Raw genomic sequence first — 11,272 nt, 5'->3', positions numbered from 1 at the left:
TTCTCCTCCTCCTTCTTCTTCTTCTCCTTCTCCTTCTCTTCTTCTTCTCTTCTTCTTCTTCTTCTTCTTCTTCTTCTTCCTTATTTTCATTTCTCCTCTTCCCCTCTTCTTGGAGCTAAATTAGCTAACTATGTCTTTTTGCAGCTAAATGGGCTAATTATGTCATTCTAGAGGAAAACAAGCTAAGTATATAATATTAATGAGCTAACCAAGGTTCTTATGCTATTTTGAGCTTATTATGTCTTTAGGAGCTTAATTAGTCATCTTATTGAGCTAACCAAGGTTCTTATGATGTTTTTACCTAACTAAGCTAATTATGTCATTTTGGATGATAATTGTCTAATTATGTCTTTGTTGGGGAAAATAAGCTAAATTGAAGAAGAAGAGGAGAAGAAGGAGGGAAGAAGAAGGAGAAAAAGGAGGGCTCCTTCTCCTCCTTCTCCTTCTTCTCTTCTTTTTCTTCTCCTCCTCCTTCTTCTCCTTCTCCTTCTCTTTTCTTTCTCTTCTTCTTTTTCTTCTTCCTTTTCATTTCTCCTCTTCTCCTCTTGTTGGAGCTAAATTAGCTAACTATGTCTTTTGGATCTAAATGAGCTAATTATGTCATTATAGAGGACAACAAGCTAAGTATATATTATTAATGAGCTAACCAAGGTTCTTATGCCATTTTGAGCTTATAATGTATTTTTGGAGCTAAATTGGCTAATTATGTCATTGTTGGGGAAATTAAGGCAAGGAGAATATGAAAGAGGAGAAGAAAGAGGAGGAGGAGGAGAAGAAGAAGGAATAAAGAAGAAGGAGGAGAAGGAGGAGGAGGAGGAGAAGGACTAGAAGGTCCTTGGACTTCTCCTCCTTCTCCTCCTCCTCCTCCTCCTCCTTCTTCTCCTCCTCCTTCTTCTCCTTCTCCTTCTCTTCTCTTTCTCTTCTTCTTTTTGTTCTTCCTTTTTCATTTCTCCTCTTCTCCTCTTCTTGGAGGTAAATTAGCTAACTATGTCTTTTTGGAGCTAAATGGGCTAATTATCCCATTTTATATGAAAACAAGCTAAGTATATAATATTAATGAGCTAACCAAGGTTCTTATGCCATTTTGAACTTATAATGTATTTTTGGAGCTAAATTGGCTAATTATGTCATTGTTGGGGAATTTAAGGCAAGGAGAATATGAAACAGGAGAAGAAAGAGGTGGAGGAGGAGAAGAAGAAGAAATAAAGAAGGAGGAGAAGGAGGAGGAGGAGGAGAAGGACTAGAAGGTCCTTGGCCTTCTCCTCCTTCTCCTCCTCCTCCTCCTCCTCCTTCTCCTTCTTCTCTTCTTCTTCTTCTTCTTCTTTCTTTTCATTTTTCCTATTTCTTCTCCTCTTCTCCACTTCATGGAGCTAAATTAGCTAACTATGTCTTTTTGGAGCTAAATGGGCTAATTATGTCATTATATAGGAAACAAGCTAAGTATATAATATTAATGATCTAACCAAGGTTCTTATGCCATTTTGAGCTTATAATGTATTTTTGGAGCTAAATTGGCTAATTATGTCATTGTTGGGGAAATTAAGGCAAGGAGAATATGAAAGAGGAGAAGAAAGAGGAGGAGGAGGAGAAGAAGAAGAAATAAAGAAGAAGGAGGAGAAGGAGGAGGAGGAGGAGAAGGACTAGAAGGTCCTTGGCCTTCTCCTCCTTCTCCTCCTCCTCCTCCTCCTCCTTCTCCTTCTTATCCTCCTCCTTCTTCTCCTTCTCCTTCTCTTCTCTTTCTCTTCTTCTTTTTGTTCTTCCTTTTCATTTCTCCTCTTCTCCTCTTCTTGGAGCTAAATTAGCTAACTATGTCTTTTTGGAGCTAAATGGGCTAATTATCCCAGTTTAGAGGAAAACAAGCTAAGTATATAATATTAATGAGCTAACCAAGGTTCTTATGCCATTTTGAGCTTATAATGTCTTTTTGGAGCTAAATTGGCTAATTATGTCATTGTTGGGGAATTTAAGGCAAGGAGAATATGAAAGAGGAGAATAAAGAGGAGGAGGAGGAGGAGAAGAAGAAGAAATACAGAAGAAGGAGGAGGAGGAGGAGAAGGACTAGAAGGTCCTTGGCCTTCTCCTCCTCCTCCTCCTCCTTCTCCTTCTTCTCTTCTTCTTCCTCTTCTTTCTTTTCATTTTTCCTATTTCTTCCCCTCTTCTCCTCTTCTTGGAGCTAAATTAGCTAACTATGTCTTTTTGGAGCTAAATGGGCTAATTATCCCATTTTAGAGGAAAACAAGCTAAGTATATAATATTAATGAGCTAACTAAGGTTCTTATGCCATTTTGAGCTTATAATGTCTTTTTGGAGCTAAATTGGCTAATTATGTCATTGTTGGGGAATTTAAGGCAAGGAGAATATGAAAGACGAGAATAAAGAGGAGGAGGAGGAGAAGAAGAAGAAATAAAGAAGAAGGAAGAGAAGGAGGAGGAGGAGGAGAAGGACTAGAAAGTCCTTGGCCTTCTCCTCCTTCTCCTCCTCCTCCTCCTCCTCCTCCTTCTCTTTCTTCTCTTCTTCTTCCTCTTCTTTCTTTTCATTTTTCCTATTTCTTCTCCTCTTCTCCTCTTCTTGGAGCTAAATTAGCTAACTATGTCTTTTTGGAGCTAAATGGGCTAATTATGTCATTACAGAGGAAAACAAGCTAAGTATATAATATTAATGAGCTAACCAAGGTTCTTATGCCATTTTGAGCTTATAATGTCTTTTTGGAGCTAAATTGGCTAATTATGTCATTGTTGGGGAAATTAAGGCAAGGAGAATATGAAAGAGGAGAATAAATAGGAGGAGGATGAGAAGGAGAAGAAATAAAGAAGGAGGAGAAGGAGGAGGAGGAGGAGGAGAAGGACTAGAAGGTCCTTGACCTTCTCCTCCTCCTCATTCTCCTTCTTCTCCTCCTCCTCCTTCTCCTTCTTCTCCTCCTCCTTCTTCTCCTTCTCCTTCTCTTCTCTTTGTCTTCTTCTTTTTGTTCTTCCTTTTCATTTCTCCTCTTGTCCTCTTCTTGGAGCTAAATTAGCTAACTATGTCTTTTTGGAGCTAAATGGGCTAATTATGTCATTGTTGGGGAAATTAAGGCAAGGAGAATATGAAAGAGGAGAAGAGAAACTTACCATAGTGGTCATCAAGGAGGAGAAACACGTGGAGAAGGGTCGTGCGATGCCGCTCGGGAGTTATTCTACAGAATAGATATTTTGCAATGTCTCAGTTAGCATGATGACACTCAATTATCAATACTAGTTTTTAATGAAACTCACCGTGTCAATCGAAGAGAAGATGGGCATCGACGGAGGGACTTGACCGCTCTTCTCGCACAGACCTTGAAGAGTGGGTCATATTAGTTAGTAATGAAACAGACATTACACACATTATTTGGCTATGTGAAAAACATTTACCACAAAAAGCTCGTACAGGGCCCGTTGACCCGCCTCATTCCGGGCCCTCTCCTCCTCAATCAATCGTGCCGTGGTCTGGTCCCTCTCATCAAGAGCAGCCTGAAGAGCAGCCTGGCTTGCCAATCTCTCTTTCTCAAGAGCAGCCTGGTTTTCCAATCTCTCTTTCTGAAGATCAGCCTGAAACACCATTCCTTGTTACCACAGTAATGATCTATGGTGACACACATAATGAAATGGATGAAAGTGTTCTTAGTCCGTACAACTAACCTCGATGGCAAGATCGACTGGCCATGGATGACGCGTTATCTCAGGACAGGCACTCGACCGGCGCACCTTGATCTTCGGGAGAGTGAGTGGACAACGTATTATCCCATCTCCAATGGCTATTGAGCCATGGGGACTCCCGCCACCAGATATCATCACCAGCTCTGGATCCAAAGGTTCCTGGCTAGGGTTAAAGTCATCCCCTTTCGTAGCCTTCCTCGTGTCCCTGTATGCCACGAGCTTGTGGTGGGATGATATGTTGGTGAAGTTATTTGGATCATCCAGGTCAGACTCAGAGAATGCCTCCGCCTTCTTGTACGAGGCAGTATGGGCCATGCCATCTCCGTCTTATTGTGATGCGCCTAAAAGAGAGGAACAAAATATTAGCATGAAGAATGAATTGCATGAATCATGAAGCAAATCACATACCTAGTTTCGTCCGAACTGAAGTAAGTTGGCGCTACCTTGATGGTGTGGCACACCAACCATTTGGCTACACCGACCCTTCGCATTCTCGTGGACGGCTCGCCCGCTGCCTGTGAACCACTCATCAATCAATGCCTCCCGACAATCCATCTTATTCGCACACCATCTCGGGGGCACCTGTAAGTTATTAGAAAGAATTTTGAGCGCTACGCCTATAAATGAAATCAAGAAAACTATGTAGAAGGACTTAAGAATTGGTAATTACCTTCATGTATTGCTCCTTCTTCAGAAACTTTCCGCGGCAATCCTTCTTCTGCTTCTTAATACCACGCGTGGCGTAGTAGTCTCGAATAGCCTACGGCCGAGCCTCGTGGCGTAAGTTCTGTAGTAACTGCCTACACTCGGCCTTGAGAACCTTGGCCGCCTCCTCCTCATATCCATGCGTAAGTTCTGTAGTAACTGCCTACACTCGGCCTTGAGAACCTTGGCCGCCTCCTCCTCATATCCATCCTAACACCTATAGAAGGTCTGCAATCAAACGTGAAAACACCGATTAGTACAATAACTAGCTATATTGTTAATTTTAGATTGTGTAAAAGGATAATTTACCCAAAAGCTCTTGATCACCATCTCGGCCCTCATGTGGCACAAGACACCATCTATAATCTCCTCCGGCGGGGCCTGCGCAGCCAGGTAGTGCTCCCAGGAAAATCCTAGTGTAGGAACCTGACCCTCACCAGGCAACGTGACAAACCCCGGGAAATTTGTCCGGCAAAGCACACCAAGGACGGAGTTCGGCCTGCGGACTCCAAGAGGGTGTACCCATCTCCTGCAGTATGATAAGGTCAACACATTAGATATTTGAACAAACTTGAAGGCAAAAGCTAAAAAAGAGTAAATGTACTTACCTATCTCCTTCAGGTTTAATCACCGGCCTCTGCTCGCGGGTAGCCGGCACGACCGGGAGACGTGTACTACCACGCTTGTACACGGTAGCTCCGTCCACCTGCACATCGCCCTCACTATCCGTAAACTCATCCCCGCCATCCCCGCCCCCTGAGCCACCCGGACCCTCCGTCCAATCCGGCAACTCGGTCCGATCCGGCCAAGTCTCCCATCCGGGCCTCTCCACGTCGGGTGAAGCCTCCGGAACCGTAGTCTCGTGGGCCGAATGCACCTCGACCCGAGGCTGATCCTGGACCGGAGTATCATGGGACGAATGCCTGTCAACACCAGGCTCCTGGACCGGAGTCCCCGTAGCCTCCTCCGCAAACGGGTCGACCATAGTAGTCCTATGCTCGGGTGAATGAGCTGGTGGTGGTGGCGAGGATGGCTCCACAGTCCTCCTCGATCTTCCGCGGCCACCACCTCTCCCTGTACCCTTCCCCTTCTTCCCTACCCGACCAGCACCTCTCCCAGTGGGCAATGCCACCGACGAAGAAGAACCCACGGGTGGTGTCGACAGACTGTGTGCCAAGGCTCTACGGAGAGATAGGGGTGGAAGGGAAGTACCACCCCTCGTGCGGGGCGGCTGGGAAGAACCCGTCGAGCGCTCTGGACCAGCGCCCACCATCTTTCAACACCTGGTGACCTGCCATGATAAATATGAAAAGAAATTAGTACAACACAAAAAAATGAATAACTGACATGAATAATAATATGTACATGAATAATAAATATTAAAATATATATAATTTAAGTTATGAATCTTACAAACTAATAATCATCATCAATAAATGCATCATCATCATCACTATCACGCATGTCTTCATGAATGACGTGCTCGTCGGGTTCAATGGCGTGAAGTTGTGAAAGGCCTTTCTTTAATCGTTGAAGCATTGACAGGTCATCCACATCAGTAACCTCTACGAGTTCCAGGTCTTCTGGTTCTGGCTCAGGGGTGGAGTCGGATTCATTGTCGCTGTCTACTTCCATGTTCTTGGGTGAAGCACGACGGTTCTTGAAACATTTCTTGGAAAGAAGTGTTTCTTGGAAGAATTCTCCATCATATGTGTCTGGGTTAATGTGAGGTTCATAATCCTGTTCATTTGGGAGAGGTGGTCTGACATGTGGCGGCACTTCATAAACAACATACCAACCTTCCAGATTCTTATCCGTTTGGCATGCCCACGGTAGATAGAAAACTTGGGTCGCTTGTTGAGCCGTAATATAGACATCGGGAACATCTAAATGGGTGTTTGGATTGATTTCGACTAGTCCTATATGTTCATGAGTCCTTCTAGTGTCCTTCGGCTGGAACCAATAACATTTGAAGACTACGACGTTCGGTGGGTTTTCACCATAGAATTGAAGTTCGTAAATTGCTTCAACTCTTCCATAATACTCGATAACACCTTCGCCGATAGCATAGACACCACAATTTGTAGATTTCCGGTCGGGCATAGATAGCTCTTTGCCAAAGGTACGAAAGAGATACCCTTTGATGTTGTATTTCTCAAATGAACGGACCTTATAGTCAAAACCATTAGCGACTTGTCTCAATTCAGCGTCCATAGGCTCTGAATTAGACTACAAGTTTAATACAAAACGATTGTTGCATTAGCCGCAAGTTAGACCAAGAAATGAAATGCTCCATTATTGATAATTACCGTTTGTTTGAACCAAGAGATGAAACCGGGATAGCCGCCTCCTGTCTTTGACAGAAGCTCATACTCTTCGACAGAATCATTTTCGATCACCGCTCCATCCGAGAATTTGGCGATGTAACGACTGTTTGAAATATCCGGGAATAAGAGCAGTTCAAATGAATTAGAAGTTACGGGAAAATGTGCCGAGAACTCACTCGATGTACGGACGCATTGCTGTTAGGTTGTTGAAGATATACAACGAAATGTTCCGCCATTCTTCGACATCCAACATTATTGGTTTCGAAGCACCGGCTGGTGCGAGCTTCCCTTTGAATAGGCTGAGGTTGTACGCACCTTTTTTAGGGTCTCCATCATTGTGCTGAGGCTTCGGATTATGCAAATGATGATTTTTGGCTTCGTAGTGTACTGTCACAAAGTTTGCCACCTCCTCAGTAACGAATGCCTCAGCCATCGATGCTTCAATTCTACGCTTATTTTTTACATTTAGCTCGAAGGGTCTTCTGCATCCTCTCAGTTGCATAGCACCAACGATCTTGCACGGGCCCACCCAATCTTGCCTCGGTCGGTAGATGTAGAGTCAAATGCTGCATTGGATTAAAGAAGCCCGGTGGAAAGATCTTCTCTAACTTGCACAACAACTCCGGTGCAAACTCCTCCATGTCTTCTACCACGCCAGGCGACAATTCTTTCGCACAAAGAACACGGAAGAAATAGCTCAGCTCTTCCAGTACTAGCCATTCATCCTCAGGAATAAAGCCACGTAACATAACGGGCATTACCCGCTCTAGCCATATGTGCCAATCATGACTCTTGAGACCAAAGATTTTTAATTTTTCAAGACTCGCTCCCCTCTTTAGATTCGCTGCATACCCATCGGGGAACATCAAGTGCATTTTGACCCACAAGATAATTTCCCTCATAGCCGGCCTTCCAAGATTGAACCAGGCCTTTGGCTTCGACCACTTCTGCTTTCCTTTGCCTTCTCGCATGTTTTCTAACGGTCTATGACATAGTGTATCTTGATCGACTCTAGCCTTAGTATTATCCTTTGTCTTCCCATCTATGTCGAACAATGTACCAAAAATAGCCTCTCCGATAATCTTTTCAGTGTGCATCATGTCCATATTGTGTGGAAGAAGGAGGTCTTTGAATTAAGGCAGATCCCAGAAGAATGGCTTGTGAGTCCAGGCGTGTTTTGAATTATACCCCTTGAAATTCCCTGGACGCTCTGGATCAGGCTCGAGGGCGTTTAACTGATCCAGGATCCGTTGGCCTGTCAACGCAGGTGGTGCCAAGTTTTTGACAACTTTACCTTTGGTAAAGTTCTTCTTGTCTTTTCTGAATTGATGGTCAGGATCCAGGAACTGTCTATGCAAGTCAAAGCAAGAATACTTCCGACCCTCCTGCAACCAATGAAACTGAAGAGCTGCCTTGCATTGGTGGCACGGGAACCTTCCATGCACACACCATCCAGAGAATAGTGCATACGCCGGCAAGTCATGCATACAGTACATGTACCACACATGCATTTTGAAGTTTTGTTTTCTAGCGGCATCGTATATCTTGACCCCATTATCTCAAGCGTCTTCCAATTCATCCTTAAGCAGCTGTAGGTACACATTCATATTCTTCCCCGGATAATTGGGCCCTGGAATTATCAACGTCAGAAATATGTTCTTTCTTTGCATAATCTGTCCGGGGGGGGGGGGGAGATTGAGTGGAATGACAAATACAGGCCAACAACTATATTTGGTTGCCGTCATGCCGAAGGGATTAAAACCATCCGTGGCGATGCAGACTCGAGGATTCCTTGGATCTGCCGCTTTATCCTGATGCAATCCATCGAAATGTTTCCACGCTTCCCCATCCGATGTGTGTACCACCATCTTATTCCCATCTGCATCTAGTTTGGTTCTTTTGCCCAATTTGTGCCATGTCATCTGTCTGGCTGTCTCTTCGACCATGAAAAGACGTTGAAGTCTTGGTACAATTGGCATATACCAAAGAACACTAACTGCGATTTTGGTCTGCCTCTTCTCACCCATGCCGTTGTCTACCACAAGATACCTGCAAGACTCGCAATTGGGACAATAGTCCAAGTGTGCATACTCCTTCCTAAATAAGACACATCCTTTCTCACATGCATCTATCTTCTCATAGGGTATCTTAAGTACACGAAGTATTTTGTCCGACTGGTATAGGTTTGCAGGCATGACATGACCTTTGGGTAGGAAGCGTCCAAATAGTGTCATCATCGTGTCGTAGCACTCTCTTCCCAAGTTGAACTGAGCCTTCAGAGCCATTACTTGTGCAATTGCATCCAGCTGACAGGGTTCAGCGTGCTCATGGAGAGGACGTTTTGAAGACTCCAACATTTCATAAAAGGCATTTGCAGATTCCTCCATCTCATCTTCCGAATCCCGAGCATCATCAAAGTCTTGCACCATGTCTTCGATCCTGGTACCATGCTCGTCCGTGCGACGATGGACCACCTCAGCTCTTGTGCGTTGTATAGACTCACCATGAAATGTCCACACCGTATAATTAGGCTTAAAACCCCTCCTCTGCAGGTGTTTAATAATTACAACCTATGTCGTCTTTTTATAGTTGTCGCATCCAGGATAGGGGCAATAGTTTCTTTCCTGGCCATTTGCGAATGCGGCTTTCACAAATTCCTTTGTTTTTACAAACCATTCTTTCGTCATCTCTTTCTGACTAGGGTGACCGGTATACATCCACGCACGATCACTCATCTTGCCTAGCTACTAAAGACAGAAGAAATATATTTATATATAATTTAGCATTTATATTCATCGGTCAATCAGGTTCGCCATTTTTATTACGTCCAGGCAACCTACACGCTAATAGGTAAAGATAGGTCCTAATCCCACCCGAGTATGTGTAGATTGGGTTCGTTTTCCCATGCTCTGCTCCGGATCAGCACCTCCCCGCTGTTCTCCTGATACACGTCTCCGCAATAAACAGAGAGGATGTGCATCCGGAGAACAACAGGGAGGCACTGACGAAATTCCGCATCAGATCCAGAGCACATCATACGGGAAAACGAACCCAATCTACATATACTCGGGCTGTCCATGGATAATGTTGGACAATTCGAAAGGATGGCGGTTATAAATATGCAAAGACATGCATATTTGAAGATGTCGCCCTTTCGAACGGGAGACGCATACTGGTCACGCATACTGATAAATTAATTTAATTACCTAAATCTAGAAAGTTTCATCCGGAAACCGACCCACAGTAAATGAAGGGACGAGGAGGAGATGAAATTTGTACCGACCCACGAATGCAGGGGCGGAGCTCGTACAATGCACGGGGAGGTCTTCGCACAGCAGACCTCACAGCGACAAGACACCTATCACATGTAAATCCACCCGATCAACACAAATATTCTAATTATGTCATTTTAGAGGAAAACAAGTTAAGAATATAATATTCATGAGCTAACCAAGGTTTTTATGCCATTTTGTAGCTAAATGGGCTAATTATCTCATTGTTGGGGAAAATAAGCTAAGGAGAATAAGATAGAGGAGAATAAAGAGGAGGAGGAGAAGAAGAAGAAATCAAGAAGAAGGAGAAGGAGGAGGAGGAGAAGAAGGAGGAGAAGAAGGAGAGGGAGGAGAAGGTATTCTTCTTCTCTTCTTCTTCTCTTCTTCTTTTCTTCTTCTCCTTCTTATTTTTGTCTTCTCCTCCTCCTCTTCTTATTCTTCTTCTTATTCTTCTTCTTCTCCTCCTCCTCCTCTTCTCTTGTTCTCCTCCTCCTCCTCTTCTTCTTCTTCCTATTCTTTCTATTAAGCTAACTAACTAACTAACCTAACTAACCAAGCTAACTAAACCTATCGCTAAACCTATATAGCACTAAACATAAAAAATAACAAACAGAATTTACGACTAAGTAACTAAAAAAGAATCAACCTACCACTAATTAACAAAACAAAATCTACCACTAAACTACCTACTAAATCTACCAACTAACTAAATCTACCACTAAAACTACTAATTAACCACTACAACAACAACAATAAAAAATCATGCCGGTAGTTATAACCTAAAACTACTAACAAGAACAACTACTAAAACTACTAACAAGAACAACTACTAAAAGTACTAACAAGAACAACAACTAAAACTACTAACAAGAACAACTACTAAAACTACTACCACTAAAAAAACATGCGGGTGCGCGAGGGGGGGTGGGGGTGGGGGTGTGGGGGCTCACCGGGAGGGGCGGCTGTGGCGGGGCCGGGGGTGTTCGGGGTGGCGGGGCGGCGCCGGGGGCGCCAGGGGCCGCAGCGCGACGGTGGTGGCTCAGGTGGGCGTCGAGGAGAGGTGGGGCAGCGGCACCAGGGGGCTGTGGGGGCACCGGGGCGGCGGCAAGGGCGGTGGGGCGGCGGGGGCGAGGGCGGGGGCGACAGGGGCGGCGGCGCGACGGTGGTGGCGGCAGGGGCGACAGGGGCGGCGGCGCGACGGTGGTGGCGGCGCTGGGCGTCGGGGAGAGGAGTGGGAGAGAGAGAGGGGCGGGGCGAGCCGTTACACCGTGTGGGTGAGAGAGAGAGGGGCGGG

The sequence above is a fragment of the Hordeum vulgare genome, chromosome 4H (genome assembly GCF_904849725.1).
Source record: "Hordeum vulgare subsp. vulgare chromosome 4H, MorexV3_pseudomolecules_assembly, whole genome shotgun sequence".
Classification (NCBI taxonomy): domain Eukaryota; kingdom Viridiplantae; phylum Streptophyta; class Magnoliopsida; order Poales; family Poaceae; genus Hordeum; species Hordeum vulgare.
The sequence above is the reverse complement of the archived record's forward strand: the minus strand, read 5'-3'. Positions refer to the sequence as shown.